Source organism: Vulpes vulpes, chromosome 12 (assembly GCF_048418805.1).
Source record: "Vulpes vulpes isolate BD-2025 chromosome 12, VulVul3, whole genome shotgun sequence".
Lineage (NCBI taxonomy): Eukaryota > Metazoa > Chordata > Mammalia > Carnivora > Canidae > Vulpes > Vulpes vulpes.
Window position 1 is genome coordinate 177831693 of NC_132791.1, and position 18824 is coordinate 177850516.

Genomic DNA, 18824 nt, shown 5'->3' on the forward strand with positions numbered 1-18824 from the left:
GTCCAATGGATACTATCTTGTGCACATATATGGCCAGCTTCCATTTCATTTAAAAGAAATTTCTGGGCAGCCCGGGTGGTTCAGAGGTTTAGCGCCATCTTCAGCCCAGGGCCTGATCCTGGAGACTTGGGATTGAGTCCCACATCGGGCTCCCTGCAGAGCCAGCTTCTCCCTCTGCCTGTGTCTCTGCCTCTCTCTCTCTGTGTCTCTCATTAATAAATAAATAAAATCTTAAAAAAAAGAAAAAAGAAAAAAATTTTAAAAGCCACAACAAACTGAGGGTTGCTGGAGAGGGTGGGGGTGGGGGGAATTGGGGAACTGAATGATGGACATTAAGGAGGATACTTAATGCAATGAGCACTGGGTGTTATATGCAACTGATGAATTGCTAAATTCTACCCCTGAAATTAATAATACAGTATGTTAACTAAATTGAATTTAAGCAAAAAAAAAAATTTTTTTTTAAGTCACTTACTGTATAACTTGCCATCTGACGTCGAACTGCTCTGAACTTGTCCCTTTAAAATCCTATCCTTGATAGGTCAACTCAGCTCAGAGGCCACACAAACAGAAGTGGTCCTAGGATTCCCAGAAGTGGCTCAGTTCTGGCCAGGACCCAAGTCCTTCTCCAGTCAGGGACACTGCCCAGATATGCAGATGGTGAGAGAAGCTCTAATATGCATAGCTTTCCTGGGTGGTCTAGGGTCAGCACTGTCCACTGCCAGAGTCCCTCAACCCCAGAGAAGACTTAGCAGGGAAGGGTATTGTGCCTTTTACTGCCTGGCCAGGCCCTGACTGAATCAACTCAATCAGTCAGGGAAATAGAATATGACCCTGACCATGGGATACAATAGGAAGTGAGGACTCTAGATTCCCTTCCTTACCTGGCAATAGATTTTGGGGGATCCCCTTCCAAACCTGTTTCTCAACTTGTTAAGAGTCATATCTAGTGTCTCAAATGATGTCAGACATTCCCCTGAATTCCAGACCCATCTATTCCATTCATTTCTAGATGCTACTTCCCCTTGATGACATACCTTAGAAGTACCCCAAAATACCTCAAAACTCAACCTGCCTCAAACCAAACTCATGCATGCTCCAAGCCTCCAAACTTGATCCTTTTTCTGTGTTCCTATTTTCTGGGAAAGGGACATCATCCATCCAACCCTAACACCTGAAGGCCATCTATGGCCCCCTCCTTCCTCCAACCTCCCTTAGCCAACCTAGTACCAAGTCTGATCTGATTTTTACCTGATTTTTACCACCTAGATCTCTCATCTTTCTACTTTTCTCTGTCTATCCACCTCACCATCCTTTATCTACAGAGAGAGCCCATTGACTGCTAAAGCATCAGACCTACTAGAGACCTTTCCAATGCATTCTCCACAGGGAGGCCAAAGTGATCTTCACAAATGCAAATTCCATCAGATCCCATCAGACCTGACCTCTGAATCTTCCCAGCAAAATAGCCAGAACTCCCATTTTACTTTGGGGCAAAGGAAGGATTCTCCAAATGCCTCTTGGCCCCAGACCTGGCTGGGTGGTTGGCAAGGTAATCCTAAGACCAAAATAGACCAAGCAGGTCTGGGAGTCACCAGAGCCCTGACCCCAACCTGAGGTGGCTTCCCACCCTAGGGTCAGGCTCAGCATTGGCTTGGTCTTGCCAGTTCTGACCCCTCCCCCCTCAAGTGCAGGCCTCATCTACCACAGCTGGGAACGGGAACTGCCAGCCAGGCAGGGGAAACCCAGCTGGGCTGAAGCCAGGAACTGTGTATTTCAGGAAGGAGAGGAGACAGACCAAGAACAGTGCCACACTAGGCTGTCAGTATCTATGGGGCCAGCTGAGAGAAGGCAGCGGTTGGGAGTATAAAACTCAAGGAGTCTCTTTCCTCTTATCAGACTGACCCTTGGCAGCCTCACTGCCTATTGACAGCAAACAGTCATTAACAACCCCTCCCACACTTCCATCTAGCACAATCCTGTGACCAGCGCAGTCCTGCAAGAAAGCCTGTGCCTTCCTTCACCACAGTGGGTCTTGGGGCCTGGTTCTCTGCCAGACCCCTCCATCCTGGCCCCCCTTCTCGGGCAATTATCCGATATGTGTTATGCTTGATCCAAACTAGTCTCCTCAACGTCCTGAGTGATGTCCTGCCCTTTCATCTCAGGCCTTTAGTGGCCTTTTCCTCACTACCCTCCTTCTCTCCTCTACTATGAAGTCCTCTCCTACCCCCTTCCAAGTGTCTTCTCAACTCCTGGCAGATTTGCCCTAGATCCATGTCACTGATGTGTCCCCTCCTGTGATCCATCACCCTGTGATCTCACCTCCCACCCTGGCTTTGGGGTAAAAAATCCTGGCTAGAGCAGAGCCCAGGGCATAAGCGGGTGAGGGGAACTGGAAGAAGAAAGAAACAGGAACCCTATAAACAGCCACTCTGAGGCCTGAGGCCTAACCGGTGGCCAATGAAGTAAGGGAGGAATGTGATGAAAGATCAAGATGGTTTTTCTGCCTAAACTCAGGAAAGAATCAGAGCAAAGATTAGAATATAAGGAGGAGGACAATGGGAGGCCTGGGGACAGATTTCCCAGCGACAAGAGCCCAAATTCTCCAGAGACACCAGAGCAGGCTGGCTGCTGTTTAACGCATTCAAGCAGGTTAGAAGAAAGGTCAAACTGATTCCCATTAACTGTCCAGACCACATAGTGGCATCCTAGGCCCCCAGCACTGCTGCCTCATTCAGGACATGGTGTTCTTCTGTTGGGTCTACCAGATGGCTTGAGAGCAAGTCCCTGAGCAGGCCTTCAAACTCTGTACTCCTAGATGAAAACTCCAAGGCCTAGAGAGAGGCAGGGACTTGCCCTGGGTCACATAGCATCAAGCCACTGTGGTAGCAAAGGCAGCAAGGGTCCTGTATGCACACAGCTAGAATGGGCTCTGGGCTGCGAAAATCATGGACGAGGCCCCCTCACCAAATAAGCTGCTTCCCCTCTAGAAAAGCCAAATACCCTTGAACTGAGGCTCTGAGGTCCTCAGCCTTGGCCTCATAGGCATCATAGCCTGCTGGCTGTTCCCTGTTTTGCACAACATAAAGAGCAGGGTAGACCCACATATCCCAGATGGGTAAGAATTACTAGGATAGGTGGCTTGGGATCCCTGGGTGGCTCAGCGGTTTAGCGCCTGCCTTTGCCCCAGGGCGCGATCCCGGAGTCCCGGGATTGAGTCCCAGGTCCGGCTCCCGGCATGGAGCCTGCTTCTCCCTCCTCCTGTGTCTCTGCCTCTCTCTCTCTATCTGTCTCATAAATAAATAAATAAATCTTAAAAAAAAAATACCTCACCCATATGAAGGGAGGTGAGGTAGCTTCTTGTTATACACAGGAAATGTCAATTGAGAGATTAAAACTCGGGATACCTGGGTGGCTCAGTGGTTAAGCATCTACCTTTGGCTCAGCGTGTGATCCTGGAGTCCCAGAATCAAGTTCCACATCCGGCTCCCTACATGGAGCCTTCTTCTCCCTTCGCCTGTGTCTCTGCCTCTCTCTGTGTCTCTCATGAATAAATAAATAAAATCTTTAAAAGAGAGAGAGAGAGAGAGAGATTAAAACTCCCATTGATCCTACAAGTTTACCCACTGTTGCTTTAGGGTCAAACAGTTACTCTTCGCACTGAAGAAACTCTTTCATCAAAGAGCTGCCACTTTGGCCTTTGGCTGAACCTTCTTTTTTAATTAATTAATTTATTTATGATAGTCACAGAGAGAGAAAGAGAGAGAGAGAGAGGCAGAGAGAGAAGCAGGCTCCATGCACCGGGAGCCTGACGTGGGATTCGATCCCGGGTTTCCAGGATCGCGCCCTGGGCCAAAGGCAGGCACTAAACCGCTGCGCCACCCAGGGATCCCCCCTTGGCTGAACCTTCTTGATCTAAATTGTTTACTTCTCATTTCACAGCATCTTCCTGTCTAAGGAACATGTGGACTCCACTCCACCGGAAGAGCCTGAAGAGGGTTCCCATCCCTCTCCTCACCTTTGTTCTCTCCTGTGGTACCTAAGGTCTCCTCCTAAGCAATGCCAAAGACCCCAGGAAGTCAGAGGCTGAAAAGGCAGCTGTGGGTCCAGGCAAACACCAAGCCCTCTGGGATGGGACAGAAGAAGGTCAACCCCTGGAAAATCCCTCACAGCCTGGCAACCTCAGACTTGCATGGCTCTGTAGAAAACTCAAGAGAGGAACCAGTAGGGGTTCAGGGGCTCTCTCCCTTCCCTTGCCTTGCCCAAACAGCTTCATTCAATCCTTTAGCTGCTATTTTACCTGCACAGCCAAAGGACTCAGCACAGGCTCACAGACTTTCATTTCCTCCTGATTCAGTTCTAGATCACCATCAGCATCAAAAGATTGGTGTTTTGTCTTTAACTGAACTTGGGTGGGAATATGTGTTGGAGGGAACTCCACTCACTGGTCAGGAGGGATTGAAAGTTCTACTAATGTCCTTTTCAATCCAAAGAAAGCCTACAAAGAAGGAAGAAGAGTGTGGGAGTGGAGCTGTGGGGGTGATAGGGGTGAGAAGGGGGGCATCTCCAACCTCTTGCCCCCCTATCTGTGCCTCTTCCTACAATCCACCTCTCATCTTCCCCTCTTCACTACCCCTCCAAATCCCTTTAGCCATACAAATAACTTGTTGATTTTTCTTCACCAGAGCAGCTCCCCCTAGACCAATTAGCTATTTGCATTTGTTGCTGATTTTCTTCCTCAGAAGGCTGCTGATCTGCTCAAGCTGGAAGGCTGTTGCCTGCTGGCTGTGCTAGGACTTTGCGGCTATAGGATTCCAGAAAGGGCAGAGCAGGATCAGGACTGCTCTCCAGGGTCCCTAGATCATGTCACAACAGTTCAGGGTCCCCTGCTCTCTCTCAAGCCCTGCAATGCTGCTCTTTTGGGAGCAGGAAGGGCCTTGCCCCTTAACCACACAGAAGTGGAACTACTTTCAGTGTCCCTCTGGTATGTTGCTTACTCTGATCCGATAGAGGAAGAGAAGAGGAGAAAAGACACCCTAATGGGCGAACATGATAACCCAGGAAGAGATTAAAAACAGGACCACAGGACAGAGAACAAAGCAAAGCCCCTCAGGGCAGCAGACTCACTGGCTCTGGCTCCCTTCCCACCTCAGCAGCCAGTAAATGGCTTACCCTCCCTGGGCTTCCTCACTTGTAGAGTCTTGTCCCCCTGAAGGAAGAAGCTGGATTGAGTATGTTTTTAATGTCCAATATCAAAACTATTTGTTTTGTTTTACTATGCACACACAAAAAATTTAGCATTGATATCAAAATTAAAATGACATTTTTCTCTAAATTTCCCTTGTCCTCCCTTGGTTCACCTTATTACATATGGTACTATGCACTTCACTTACAGATGGTAAAAGATCACATATATTTGAATGCCAATAGCTGGAACTGAAGGAAGGAATCCTCTTCCCAGGAAGATGACCTTCTCTCTGAGAACCTGTGGGGATAAAGTACCCTCTGGCACAGCACCTTCTGCCCTGCCCCAGAGAAGACCCTGATCCCTGCCTTCCATTCCTGTAAGAAAAAATTTCCCCAGTTCTCAGCTAGCAAGTTGGGGTGGCCCAAAGCCCAGCCTATGCCCTGGAGTCTTACAGAAGATCTGTAATGGCAACATGAAGTCTCCACTGACAATATGCTGTAATTACAATAATGATTTATAAATCAGCACCAAGAAGTACTCTAGAATGACTGGTTAGGGACCCATGCAGGCATCCCTGGTGAGCACAGCATAACTAGAGGAAAAGCCTGCTTTCCCCAGATAGCAAGTTGAGACCTTCTCCTTCCAAAATGTCACTTGGAGATATCTGCCCTAATAGTTAGCAAGGACTTATTGTTAACAAGCATTCTGAGCAGAAAGGGAAGACAATCTAAAAACTAGTCCCCAGAGAGGTGGGCCAGGCCCTTTGGTTTGATAAGGGCTCAGGTTTGGAGAACATGTGGTAGGGAAGCTGAGGCATGGGAACTGAGAGTAGGGAAGGGGAAGGAAAGAGAAGCTCATCTCAGGCTCATGGGTAGAGAGAGAAGACATGCAGGCCTGCTCAACCTGGGCCACAAAGCCCCAGCTGCTTTCCGGATGTGCAGGGCTCCTGTGGCTTTGGGACACACCTCCTCAGGAGTAAGGCCCCAAACCTCAGGCAGAGTGGAGTCAGAAGAAATGACCTCATCAGGGTTCCGGATGTGCTGTCAGCATCCTGTGTACAGCCCCTCCGAGGCAAGGGCGCATCACTTTCTCTTGCAAACACTTCCTCCTCCTGACTCCACCATGTTAGCTCAAGAAACCAACCTCATCACCCAGGCACTGAAATGTTACACCCCAGCCAATCAAGTATCTGTTCCATAAGATGATAGCTACTTTCGCAATCTCTCTAGAATCAGTCTCTTCTTTTCCATTTCTACTGCCAAATTCCGTTTCACTACATCTCATCTGGACCGTAACTACCTAGTTTTCCATTTCTTCCCTCCCTTCTTTTCTTATCCCCTTATGACAGCCATATCCTGCTGCCAGTCTGTTCCTTGCCTGCTCAGTAACTTGTTAGAAGTGCTCCATTTGCCACCTGCCAATTCAAGTCTTCTTCTGGTGGCTTTCTGGACTGATCTCTTGTAGCGACCATTTCTTCTTCTTCTGGGGACTTTAACTTTTAGATAAAGTCTGGGAGGGACTGCCTACCATGCCACCAGGCCTCCCTGCTAGGCTGAGCCAACAGGACATTTCCTCCCTGGGATGCCCATCCCAAGCTGTGGGGATAAAATTACTGAGCATGGCTAGAGGAGATTTATCCTGGCGACAGTGGTACCTTGAAGTCAGCTGGCCTTTGGTTCCTGCTGTACCTACTCTGAGACCCTACAGGGGATTGGGTGTTGAGTCATTCTCTGATTCTGGGAGTCCCCACAATCTTCTAAGGAAGTCCTTTCCTGCCAAAGTCAGCAAAGCTGTTGCTTGTAAACATGAGGATTTTCTGGGATCCCTGGGTTGCTCAGTGGTTTGGCGCCTGCCTTTGGCCAGGGTGCGATCCTGGGTCCCGAGATCGAGTCCCGCGTCAGGCTCCCGGCATGGAGCCTGCTTCTCCCTCTGCCTGTGTCTCTGCCTCTCTCTCTCTCTGAGTGTGTGTCTATCACGAATAAATAAATAAATAAATCTTAAAAACAAAAACAAAAAAACAAAGAGGATTTTCTGGGATGCCTGGGTGGCTCAGTGGTTGAGCATCTGCCTTCAGCTCAGGGAGTGATCCTGGGGTCCTGCATCAGGCTTCTCACAGGGGAGCCTGCTTCTCCCTCTGCCTGTGTCTCTGCCTCTCTCTGCGTGTCTCTCATGAATAAATAAATAAAATCTTCAAAAAAAAAAAAAAAGATTTTCTTAGTACTTGTTGACATACATTTCCTATGTTCCAGCCAAAAGGGAAAAGGCCCAATAAGTGCCATGATGGCCTTTCTCAGCACCCATTGGCCTGTATACCTCTCCAGCCTACAGGCACTGCTGAAGCTCTTCCTGCCAAAGACCTTTTTTGAACCCTTTATGGGGATGGCTTCTGCTTCCTTTAAACCAATAAGCCACTAGCTGCCCCTGCCTCCTTCCACTGTAGACACTGGGGTCTTAGCCTCCTCCTAGAGGACAGTGACTGGTCATTCTCCCCTCCACAACACCAGCAACCCAGCATAGTTTCAGGTTCAGTAAAATTCACAGACTCTGGGGACAGACAACCCAAAGGACAATTACAGAGTTACTGGGCAAAACAGAAAGCGAGTAATGAAGAATGTGGGGTGTTCCATGAGAAGGACTGGAGTTTGAATTGCAGATCCTCCATTTACTAGCTGTCTGAGTTTGGGCAAGTCTCATAAGTACTGTAAGTCTCAGTTCTTCCTCTATGAGGTAGTGACAATAATGCCAAACTTGCAATGTTCCTGTGAGGATTTGATGAGCTGACATGTGAGGGTATCTAGCATGGTGCCTGGCTAATAGTAAGCACACAGATAACACCAGCCATTATTCCAGCTATTAGAAACTGGTTTAGCAGATGCTCTATTGGAGGGCTGGAATCAGGAGTCCTAGGGCTTGCTGTGTAACCCCACCTGTATCTGTATCTGCCTTTATAAGCCTTCTGAAAAACAACAGGTAAAAAATGCTTCACAAAGTAAAAGCACAATGGAAGTGATTCCTCCCATTTTTCTAAGTTTCAGAAACTCCCAGGCGTCCTGTCCAGTGCGCAGCCATGGCAGACCTTCACCTTGCAAATACTCCAACCTGCTCAGTCTGAGAGACAGAGTCAGGGCAAATGATGGTGTGGTTCAGTGTCTGCTTCCCCATATTCACACAGCCTTCCCTTTTCCAAAGTCTTAGTTCCTAAATGTTCTGCTTTTGTGGGGCCTTCCTTCAAATAACCATGGGGTAGTGTCTACTACATGGGACTGCGAGCTCATGCACCACAATCACCCCTACCATTAACCTAGTCAACACTGGGCAGCATGAGAATGAAAGGCAAAGGCCAATACAGAGCAGGTGCCACAAGCCTAGGTTGGGAAGCAAGGTAGAAGGAAGTCCCTGTTAAGACTTACATCTGCCTGAATTAATCTCCCAAGCAACTGTTAGAGCACAGACACTAGTTCTCAAAGTGTTCTCTCTGTGGAGCTGGGCAGAAATGCAAATTCAAGGCCCCACCCAGACTGACTGAATCAGAAAACTCTGGGAGTGGGGCCCAGCAATCTGTGCCTAAAACAGCTCTTGAGGGGACTCTGATGCCTGCTCAAGTATGAGGAACCTTGCCCTAAACCTTTAATGGCATGACCCGCTGCTTTAACTCAAACATTTGCCAAACACTATGTGCCAAGGACCAAGCCAGGTGATGGTATTCCAGAAGTAAGGACACATCTGAAGAACTTCCACAGTCCAACGGGGGCCCAAATCAAGTACACAAATACACAAGGCAGGATGTGGCATAAAAGAAGTCAAAAGAATCACTTTCCACTCCTCTATCCAGACCCCTACTCCTCAGACCTGCTCTTGTCATAACTAGGGAAAAAAACACCAGCTGTGGAAATCCACCCCCAGTGCTGCTATTTCGGACTTCTCAACCGCAGGTAGCTTTCTCAAGAAGAGAGATGTCTCAGGTCCAGAAGCTTGACATGTGGGGAAATGCTCCCAAGGAGGCCACCACACACAGTGCTTCTGAGGGACTTCGAAATCAGCCCTATCATAGGTTTGGGCTCACAAAGTTCCTAGAGGGCCATGAACATGCCACAGCACATCACAACAATGCATTCCTGGGCAGGGTCACTCCCAGAGGCCCCTGGCAAGCTTGCACACGAGTGTGCAGATGGAGACATAAACACACAGACAGTTGGCCCCCTGGCTTCCCTTCCTCTAATCTCAAGTTACAAGGTTAAAGGCGTGCTATTCACAGCTAAGGGGGAGGGATCAAAAAAGGGGGTGCTGAAGCAGTGAGCCATCTGGTTCAGATCAAGATTGCGCATTCAGGACCCCAGCAAACTCCCAGAGCCTCCTCGAGCCTTCCTGATGGCTCAGAGATTTCCCTCCCTCCCTTCCTCCCTCCCTCCCTCCCCCAAATTCCCACAGGGAAACTGAGGACTGGGCTGGAAAGGGGCGAGCCAAAGGCAAATTAGCCAAAGGAAGACTAGAAAACAAAAACCTGAATCAGGCAACTCTATGTCACCATTCAGAGCTCTGGTTCTCTTCCCTTCAGATCCTGAACACCACGACTCAACTCGAGATCACCGCCTACAGACACTGTACCTTCCTCCACAAAGTGCTCAGGGCACCTAGCAGGCATCCTTCCTTGAACTGGCAACCCCCTCCAAAGTTAGCAGCAGAATCCAGATAAGTTTTAGGGGTGTGGTCTCCCAGACTCCTTTTATGTCACCATCTCCACTAAGGTAGGAAGTTCTCTCCATCTCAGAAGGACTTCAGGGCCCACCAGGCATAGTAAGAGGAAAGAATGACCCACTGGCGTCTAGACAATTGTCCCAAAGACAAGATGACAGTGTGAGTTACTGGCTAGGAATGACTATTTCCCAGGGGCCTCGGAGTGCCCTGAAGCCCCTCAGCAGCTTTGGCTACAAGAGGCTGCCACTCCCCTCCTGCCGCCAGCACTTCTCTTCCCCCATTCTCCCAATACCTTAGAGTCTTATTTGGTGTTGTACGCAGCTGTAAAGCAAGAGACAAGATGGGAGATGGATGCAGTTGACAAGAAATAGAAATCGAAAGGCTACCTTGAGCAAGAAAGCAATGGGTGGGGGACTCTCTACAGGCAGAGAGGGTCAGAGGTGGGCTATGGGAAGGAGGAGGGGGTTAGCAGAAGTGGTGGAAAGCCAGAGGAGAACCTAAAGTGAGCTCAGCCCAGAGATGTAGCCGGGGGCTTGGGAAGTTTGGTCCAGCTACAGTGGAATGGCTGGAGGAAAGAAAAATGACTTCCATTCCAAAGCACGACTCCGGCCGGCCCCCAAAGGACTGGGGCATGGCCTTGACCAAGTTCCTGGTTTACTGTCATGCCTCAGTTTCTCCAAAGTGGAAAGGAGGTCAAGCTGTTAGATTTATCAGAGAGAACTGGGCCACTGGGGGTGGCTAGGGGGCAGTGCCAAGTAGGGGAAAGGGGAGCGAGGTGCTGATGGTGCAGACAGCCTGTGGCCAAGAGGAGCGAGGCAGGGGTCCCCGGGGGGCTCAGAGGCCAGGAGCGCGCGGGGCTTGGGGGGACGAACCAGCCGGGGGCAGTGAGTCGGACTGGGCAGGGGACGCTTCCCAGGGCTGGGGCTGGGCGCTGCCATCAAGGAGAGGAACGGCTTGAGGTGCAGAAGCAGAAGGCGGGGATGGGGCTGAGGCCAAGACAGGCGGACCCCGCTTCCCCGGGGGCACCCAGAGCTCCGACCCCGGGGAAGTTGCCGGGGTGGACCGGGCCGGTCTGGGCCGCTGGGCCGAGCCGGCTGCCCGCGCGTAAGGGGTTCGGGCAGCCAGCGGCCCGGGGCGCCCCGCATCCCGCCCGCCCTCGTCCCGCCCGCGCACCTCAGTCAGCGCCGGGCGCCGCGCGGGCCATGCTTGCCGCTCCTGCCGCCGCCGCCGCCGCCGCCTCCGCCCGTGCAGAAAGCTCCGCCGCCGGCGACGTCCGGACCCGTTAGCTCCGCGGCTCCCCCGTCCGCCCGCAGCAGGCCAGTCCCGCCCTTGCCGGCTCTGCCCTCCCGGAGCGAGCCGCCGCCGCCGCCTCAGCCCGGCCCCTCCCCCCACCCCAGCCCGGCTTGAAGGGAAGGGTGGGGGAAGGGGGCGGCTGCCCCCTCCCCATTCACATCCTCTCCGTCTCTCCCCTCCCTCCTCCACCCGCACGCGCGCGGGCCTGCTGGGATATGGAGTGCGGGCGGCCCTGGGCCGCTAGGGGCGTCTCGCATCTAGGACTACAGCTCCCGGAAGACAGCGCGCGCGCCCTAGGGATTGTGGGCCTTGTAGTTCGGCCGGGGCCGGGGGGGCGTCTACCGTGCAGGAGGTGGGGTCGGCAGAGGGGGGGATGGGAAATCTCCGTTCCCCGAAGGCTGGGTTCCCGGCGTCTGAAGCAGAGGATGTGGGGTCTGCGGCGCCCCCGGTTCGGGTTGAACACCTGGAGTCCCCAGGGAGGTGCGGATGAGCCCTGGATGCCTCTGAGACGTGGCTGTGGCCAGCTGCGGCCGAGCCCGGCTGAAGGCGAAGCCTCCGGGCCCCCGAACGGCGCCCCGGGTGCAGTTCCCACTCGCGCTCCCGGAGAGCCACCACCTGAGACCCGCTTGGCTTTGTGCCGGGCTCCGCAAGCCGGAGGAGCCGCGATGGGGCCTCTGCGCTCGGGCGGGAGGAGAAGGAGCTGCCGGAGCGGCGTGGGCGTGGGGTCTTCCCCACCCGGGGAAAGGGAGCCGAGGGACTGTGGGTCTCCCGGAGCACCTCTTTCCAGTCGCACTCTCTCTCTCTCTCTCTCTCTCCTCTTTTTTTTTTTTTTTTTTTTTTTTGGTCAGATGCTCTTAGCTCCCCTACTGCTTAGGGTAAGGCGCACACGTTTTAAGTATTGTTTCCATGTCTTCTGTTATCAAGTCCTTTCTGCAACTTCCAAGCCGAACTCAAACCCTTGATGAAGCCCCGGGTCGACCGCACTTTCACCCTCCAAGCTTCGTCTCTGGCAGAGCGGGAGCCTGTAGGCCAGTGGGTCTCAAACTTTGGCGTGGATCAGAGTCTCCTGGAGAGCTTGCTCAAGTCTAGCTGGCCCCCACTCGCAGTTTCTGTTTCATGGACTCTAGGGTGTGCCTGGGAATTTGCATTTCTGACAACATCCCAGGTGAGACTGATGGCCTGGGGAACCACTTTGAGAACTGCTACTGCTGCTGCTCTTTGTTTGCTGGACTTCTGGCTTCGTCCTTCACGGTTAGGCCTGCTGCGGAATATTAGCCTCTGAAGAGCCAGGCCATGAAAGGCAGGGTCCTAGCTAGTTTAGCACAGAAGTGCTCTTTGTAATTGTGATCAATAAACAAATCAGTTCATCCTGTAAAGAAAAATACGACGTGGACCATCTGACGGAAAGGTGTTTCGGACTTTAGCCCTTGACGTTTTTTGTTGTTGTTGTTGTTTGTTTGTTTGTTTGTTTGTTTTAAAGCTGGGAAGGTTTTCTGTTGCCAAGGGCTGCAGCTGAGGTACACCTCGCGCTGACTCCACCCTCCACGCTCTCCCCTCCCCCCGTAGATGTAAGCCAAGGGGTGTGATCTCAACTGGGAGTATTGTGGGTTTAGTAGAATCCATTACCTCTGGGCGGCTAGGACCTAAAACAGGCTGGGGAGGCACCTGGGTGGCTCAGTCCGTTAAGCATCTGACTTCAGCTCCAGTTGGGATCTCAGGGTCCTGGGATCAAGCCCCACACTGGGCCCCCTGCTCAGTGGGAGTCTGCTTGTCCCTCTCCTCCCAATCCTGTTTTCTCTCTCGTCCAAATAAATAAATAAGATCTTTTAAAAATAAATAATAAAAACAAAACAGGCTAGGGTAGTGAGAGGTGGGGAGGTGGCTTCCTGACCTCTTAGGTGAGCTTCTCCTTCCCACCTGCTGTCCTGATGTTCTGGGGGAACTGTAAACCCCTGAAGACAAAGTTTGGTGACCATCACACCACAGGCACAATCCTAGAATCTCCCAGTTGTCAGGTGACAAAGATTCACTGCTTGACCAAACCCAAGCCAGGTTCCTCTTGAGTTCTGTTCTCCAGTAGGCCTCAACCTTGGCCTATAAAAACTACACTCCTCACCACAAATGATTTCATCCATCCTCCTTCCCGCACATTAAAGACTTAAACACCATAATATAGTTTCTAACAACTCAAAGCCACTTACTTAGGATGACCCTAGCTCTACTAAAGTGCAGGCCAGATAAAGCTCAGGCCTGCTGGGAAAGAATTTACTGTTTGCTTTAGCCAACACCTAAAGATAAGAGACTACTCCAACTTAAGCATTTACTACAAAGGTTTTGCAACTGTGACTCCTTCTGTCCCTTTGAGATGTATATGTATCTCCTACAGCTCTGGTCTGCTTTTCCTAAGGACCTGAAACCCATTCCTTTGAAATGTAATCATCAGGAAGAATAGGGCCTCTGTCTCCCAGTATCCATGGGAAGATAGAATCCTAACTTCCATAATTGCCAGCTAACAGACACAGCTGGCCTAAGCATTTACACTGACCAATCCTTTGTCATTTCTCACTTCCCTGACTCTACTGAGTCCCTGCTTCAATCTCCCTCATCCCTCCAGTCTCCCTCATTCTCTCTTTAAAATGCCCAGGCACCAGAGCACCTGGGTGCCTCAGTGGTTGAGCGTCTGGCTTTGGCTCAGGGCGTGATGCCAGAGTCCCGGAATCAAGTCCCACATTGGGCTTCCCTCAGGGAGCCTGCTTCTCCCTCTGCCTGTATCTGTGCCTCTCTGTGTGTGTCTCTCATGAATAAATAAATAAAATCTAAAAAATAAAAATAAAAATAAGATGCCCAGTCACCTGTACAAATAGAAAATGAGTTCAGTTTACATCTGACCCTCTTCCTTATTGCAGTAGTATATTCCTGGTTAAAATCTGTCCTTACCACCTTAATGTCAGGCTTTGTTTATTTTTGACAAAGGGGGTAGGTACACTGAGTTCCCAGGGCCCAGGTTATCTAGCCTTCCACCCATCTACTGAGGGCCAAAAAGCAAGTTATTCCTAGGTCCCTGGGCAAGTCGAAAAGTGGCCACCAGAGGCGTTGGACCTTGACTAAAATGAACTCTGGAATGCCTCTCTGTTTCTTTTAGATTTGTGTCTCTATCACAGGCCAGTGGAGCATAAGTAATCCTCATGCAACCTCATGCTCTGCCCATACAACCAGCTGCCAGGGCCTTCCTAAAGCAGATAAGTCTCAGCGTCTGAGTCATGGGCAATGACAACATTCCCTCACCTGCAGAAGGTATATGAAATTTTTTTGAGTTTATATCTAGCTCCCAAATCTCTTTTGGCAGATGATTCAGGGAGAACTATGATGCCTTTTCTTTCTTTCTTCTTTTTTTTTTTTAATTTTTTTTTTATTTATTTATGATAGTCACACAGAGAGAGAGAGAGAGGCAGAGACATAGGCAGAGGGAGAAGCAGGCTCCATGCACCGGGAGCCCGACGTGGGATTCGATCCCGGGTCTCCAGGATCGTGCCCTGGGCCAAAGGCAGGCGCCAAATCGCTGCGCCACCCAGGGATCCCTTCTTTCTTCTTTTTAAACATTTTATTTATTTATTCATGAGAGACACACAGAGAGAGAGAGAGAGAGAGAGAGAGAGAGAGAGAGAGGTGCAGAGACACAGGCAGAGGGAGAAGCAGGCTCCATGCAGGAGCCCGATGTGGGACTCGATCCTAGGACTCCAGGATCACGCCCTGGGCTGAAGGCAGGGGCCAAACCGCTGAGCCACCTAGGGATCCCCTAAGATGCCTTTTCATGGGCAGGACAGAGAGACCCTGTCTCTACCTCAACTCCAACAGAAACCCTCACCATCGCCCTTACCACCTCCCAATTAGATGTCAAATTGGTTCACCCATTTTCCCCTTGTGGTTCTGCTTTCTTTCTTTCTTTTTTTTTTTTTTTTGAGAGTCATAATATATTTATTTTTTTTAATAAATTAATTTTTTATTGGTGTTCAATTGTGGTTCTGCTTTCCCATCCCCTCCCCCAGTCCAAATTCTGTCTGTCTGAAAACTTTGAGTTTTCCTTCTTCGAGAAGGTTCTCCCCATCTGCCTCAGTAGAGCATTTGGATTTGAATCATTCATTGAAAAGCCTAGTTTTGCCTGTGAACTGTCCAGTGCAAGAGAGACAGTGGAACAGGAATTTGGGAGTTGGAACATGGCAGATGACAGCACAGGGCTTTGGAGGCAGACAGCTACTAAGTAGCAAGGCACAAAGAGGAGCTGGCTCCCTCCCTCCCTGAGTTTGTTTGGGGAACAGAAGCTTAAAGTCAGACCAATCTGGCAATTCCCACCCCTTTTATGCTGTGTGTGACCCAGAGCAAGTTACACAATTCCTTCAACTATAAAATGAGAATAATAATAATAATAAAAGAAGACTTCATTGTTTAGAGTTGTTGTAAAGATTGGAAAAAAAACGATCTTAGGTAGGAAGTCTATCCAAAATAAATCAAGTTAATATATAAGTTTAATGTGATTCCAGTACAAGTACCAGCAGGTTTTTTGTTTGTTTGGTTTTTTTTTGTTGTTGTTGTTCATTATTTTGGGAGATGGGATCACTAAGTAGATAAATCGATTTTTAAAAATTATTCGGAGGGGCACCTGGGTGGCTCTGTGGTTGAGCATCTGTCTTTGGCTCAGATCATGATCCTGGGGTCCTGGGATCAAATCCCACAGGGAGCCTGCTTCTCCCTCTGCCTATATCTCTGCCCCTCTCTCTGTGTCTTTCATGAATAAATAAATACAATCTTTAAAAAATTATTTGAAAAAAAATTATTTGAAAAAATAACAAGCAAGATAAAATTTTTAAAAAATTAACAATAGGGACACCTGGGTGGCTCAGCGGTTGAGCGCCTGTCTTTGGCTCAGGGCGTGATCCCAGATTCCTGGGATTGAGTTTTGCATGCAGCCTGCTTCTCCCTCTGCCTGTGTCTCTGCCTCTCTCTCTCTGTGTCTCTCATGAATAAATAAATAAAATCTTAAAAAAAAAAAACTAACAGTAGTAAAGAGTGTTGGCCCTCTCAGATATTAAACATATTATAAAGCCTACTCTTAAAATAGTATGATAAGTCAATGACACAGACCTGCTGGTCTAGAAATTACTCAAATACGCATAGAAAAAAAAAGCTTAGATACTTAAGGAAAACTGGCATATAGGAGAGAGATATTCTCTAAGTGGGAGAAAAGGTGAATTACTATATAAGGGTGCAGGGACAATTGGGGAACCATTTGCTAAAAAATTATGTCAACACTGAATGGATCAAGGTAAAAATCACCAATAGCTTTCAGTGTCATGAAAAACAAAAACGAAGAGCTTCATTTGAAGAAGTATGGAAGTATAATACTCTTAAAGCAGTGCTGAAGAGAGAAATTATCTCAAAGCTGACAACACCAATGTACAGATACGCTGGTATTAGAGGAACAAGTTACTTGAAATCATGGAAGATGTAATCAACAAAATGCAGTGAAGAACCATGCAGGACAAATGACTCAGCTTGTTCTCTGAATACCTTGAAAATTAAAAAGAGGGAGGGAGGGAGAGAGAGAGAGAGAAGAGAATCTATCATTTTTATTTTATTATTATTATTTTTTAATGATAGTCACAGAGAGAGAGAAAGAGAGAGAGAGAGAGGCAGAGACACAGGCAGAGGGAGAAGCAGGCTCCATGCACCGGGAGCCCAACATGGGATTCAATCCCGGGTCTCCAGGATCACGCCCTGGGCCAAAGGCAGGCGCCAAACCCCTGCGCCACCCAGGGATCCCCCGAGAATCTATAAATTTTAAAAGCCCTATCAACCAATTACAATGTATGGACTTTATTCAAACAAACTGAAAAAAAAAGTTTTAAAATAGGGAAAATTTGAACACTGACCATTGGATATTAAGCAATTGTTATTAATTTCAGGTGTACTAATGATGCTGTGGTTAGTTTTTGTTTGTTTGTTTAAGAGACCTCATTTAATAATATACACGGAAATCATATTTATGGGATGATAAGATGTCTGGAGTTTGCTTCAAAAAATCCAGGGCTGGGTGGAGGTATAGACACAAGGTTGACTGAATTGATCATTGTTGGAGCAAGGGGATGATGGTTATTTGGGGTTCATTATAACATTTTTTTTCTACTTTTGTATGTGTTTGAAGTTTTCCATAATAAAATGGTTTAAACATCTTTTAGTAAGATCTCTACCCCATACTTAGCTAAAACCAACCACCAACAACAAAAACCGAGTTAATAGAAAATGAGAGGGAGTGTACCTGGGTGATTCAGGTTGCCTATGGCTCAGGCCATGATCCAAAGGTCCTAGAATCAAGTCTCTGCAGAGCCTGTTTCTCCCTCTTCCCTCTGCCTGCCACTCCCCCTGCTTGTGCTGTCTCTCTCTTTCTCTCTCTCTGTCAAATAAATAAATAAAATCTTAAAAAAAAAAAAAAAAGGGGAAAGGAAAAAAAGGGCAGCCCCTTTTAAACAACAACAAAAGAAAGGTGGCCTGGCGCCTTGTTGGGGTGGGGGTGATCCTGGAGACCTGAGATTGAGTCCTGCATTGGGCTCCCTGCATGGGGCCTGCGCTTCTCTCTCTGCCTGTGTCTCTTCCTCTCTCTCTGTGTGTGTGTCTCTCATGAATAAATAAATAAAATATTTTAAAAATAATAAAAAAGAAAAAAAGGGGGGGACGCCTGGGTGCCTCAGTGGTTGAGCATCAGCTTTCAGCTCAGGGCCTGATCCCAGGGTCCTGGATCAACTCCCGCATTGGGCTCCCTGCCGGAAGCCTGCCTCTCTCTCTGCCTATGTCTCTGACTCTCAATCTCTCATGAAAAAATAAATAAAATTTTTAAAAAAGGGAGACATTTTTGCAATTTATATTAAAAAGTGAAGAACTAATAATGCTTTTGAAATCAGTAAAAATACCAAGAAACCCATAGGAAATGTAAAAATTATATAAACAATTCACCAAAAAAAAACAAAACCCCACAATGACTCTGATATGAAAAGATGCAGATCTTCAGTTTTTAAAAAAATTGTGGTAAAATATACGTAACATGAACTTTACCACCTTAACCATTTTTAAGTATACAGTTCAGTGTTTTTTGTTTTTTTTTTTACAGTTCAGTGGTATTAAGTAACATTCACATTGTGCAACCATCACTGCCATCTATCCACAGAGCTCTTTTCATCTTGCAAAACTGAAAAGTTCTGTACCCATTAAACAATGACTCCTCACATTTCCCCCTCCCCCCAGCTCCTGACAACCACCATTTTACTTTCCATCTCTATAAATTTGACTATGAAGTCATATCAGCATGAGGACAGTGTTTGTCTTTTTGTGTCTGGCTCTTTTCACTTAGCATAATGTCCTCAATGTTCATCCACATTGTAGCATGTGTCAGGACTTCCTTCCTTTTTTAGGCAGAATAATATTCTATTGTCTGTATATTCCCCATTTTATCCATTTATTTGTCAATTGACACTTGGGTCACTTCCTTCTGTTGGCTATTGTAATAAAGCCACTATGAACATGAGTATACAACTCTCTCTTTAAGTCTTTGCTTTCAATTCTTTTATATATATGCCAGCAGTGGAACTGCTGTATCATA

At 48.4% G+C, this 18824-nt stretch overlaps 1 protein-coding gene across 1 annotated transcript in view; it reads right to left on the reverse strand.

The window, feature by feature from the left end:
- Positions 1-11323, reverse strand: part of ST3GAL2 (ST3 beta-galactoside alpha-2,3-sialyltransferase 2) — a 47357-nt gene extending 36034 nt beyond the window's left edge. Inside the window, exon 1 of the mRNA XM_026011653.2 lies at positions 11057-11323. The gene's annotated coding sequence lies outside the window, so the exon portion shown is untranslated. The remainder of the gene's footprint in view (positions 1-11056) is intronic.
- Between the last annotated feature and the right edge of the window lie 7501 nt (positions 11324-18824).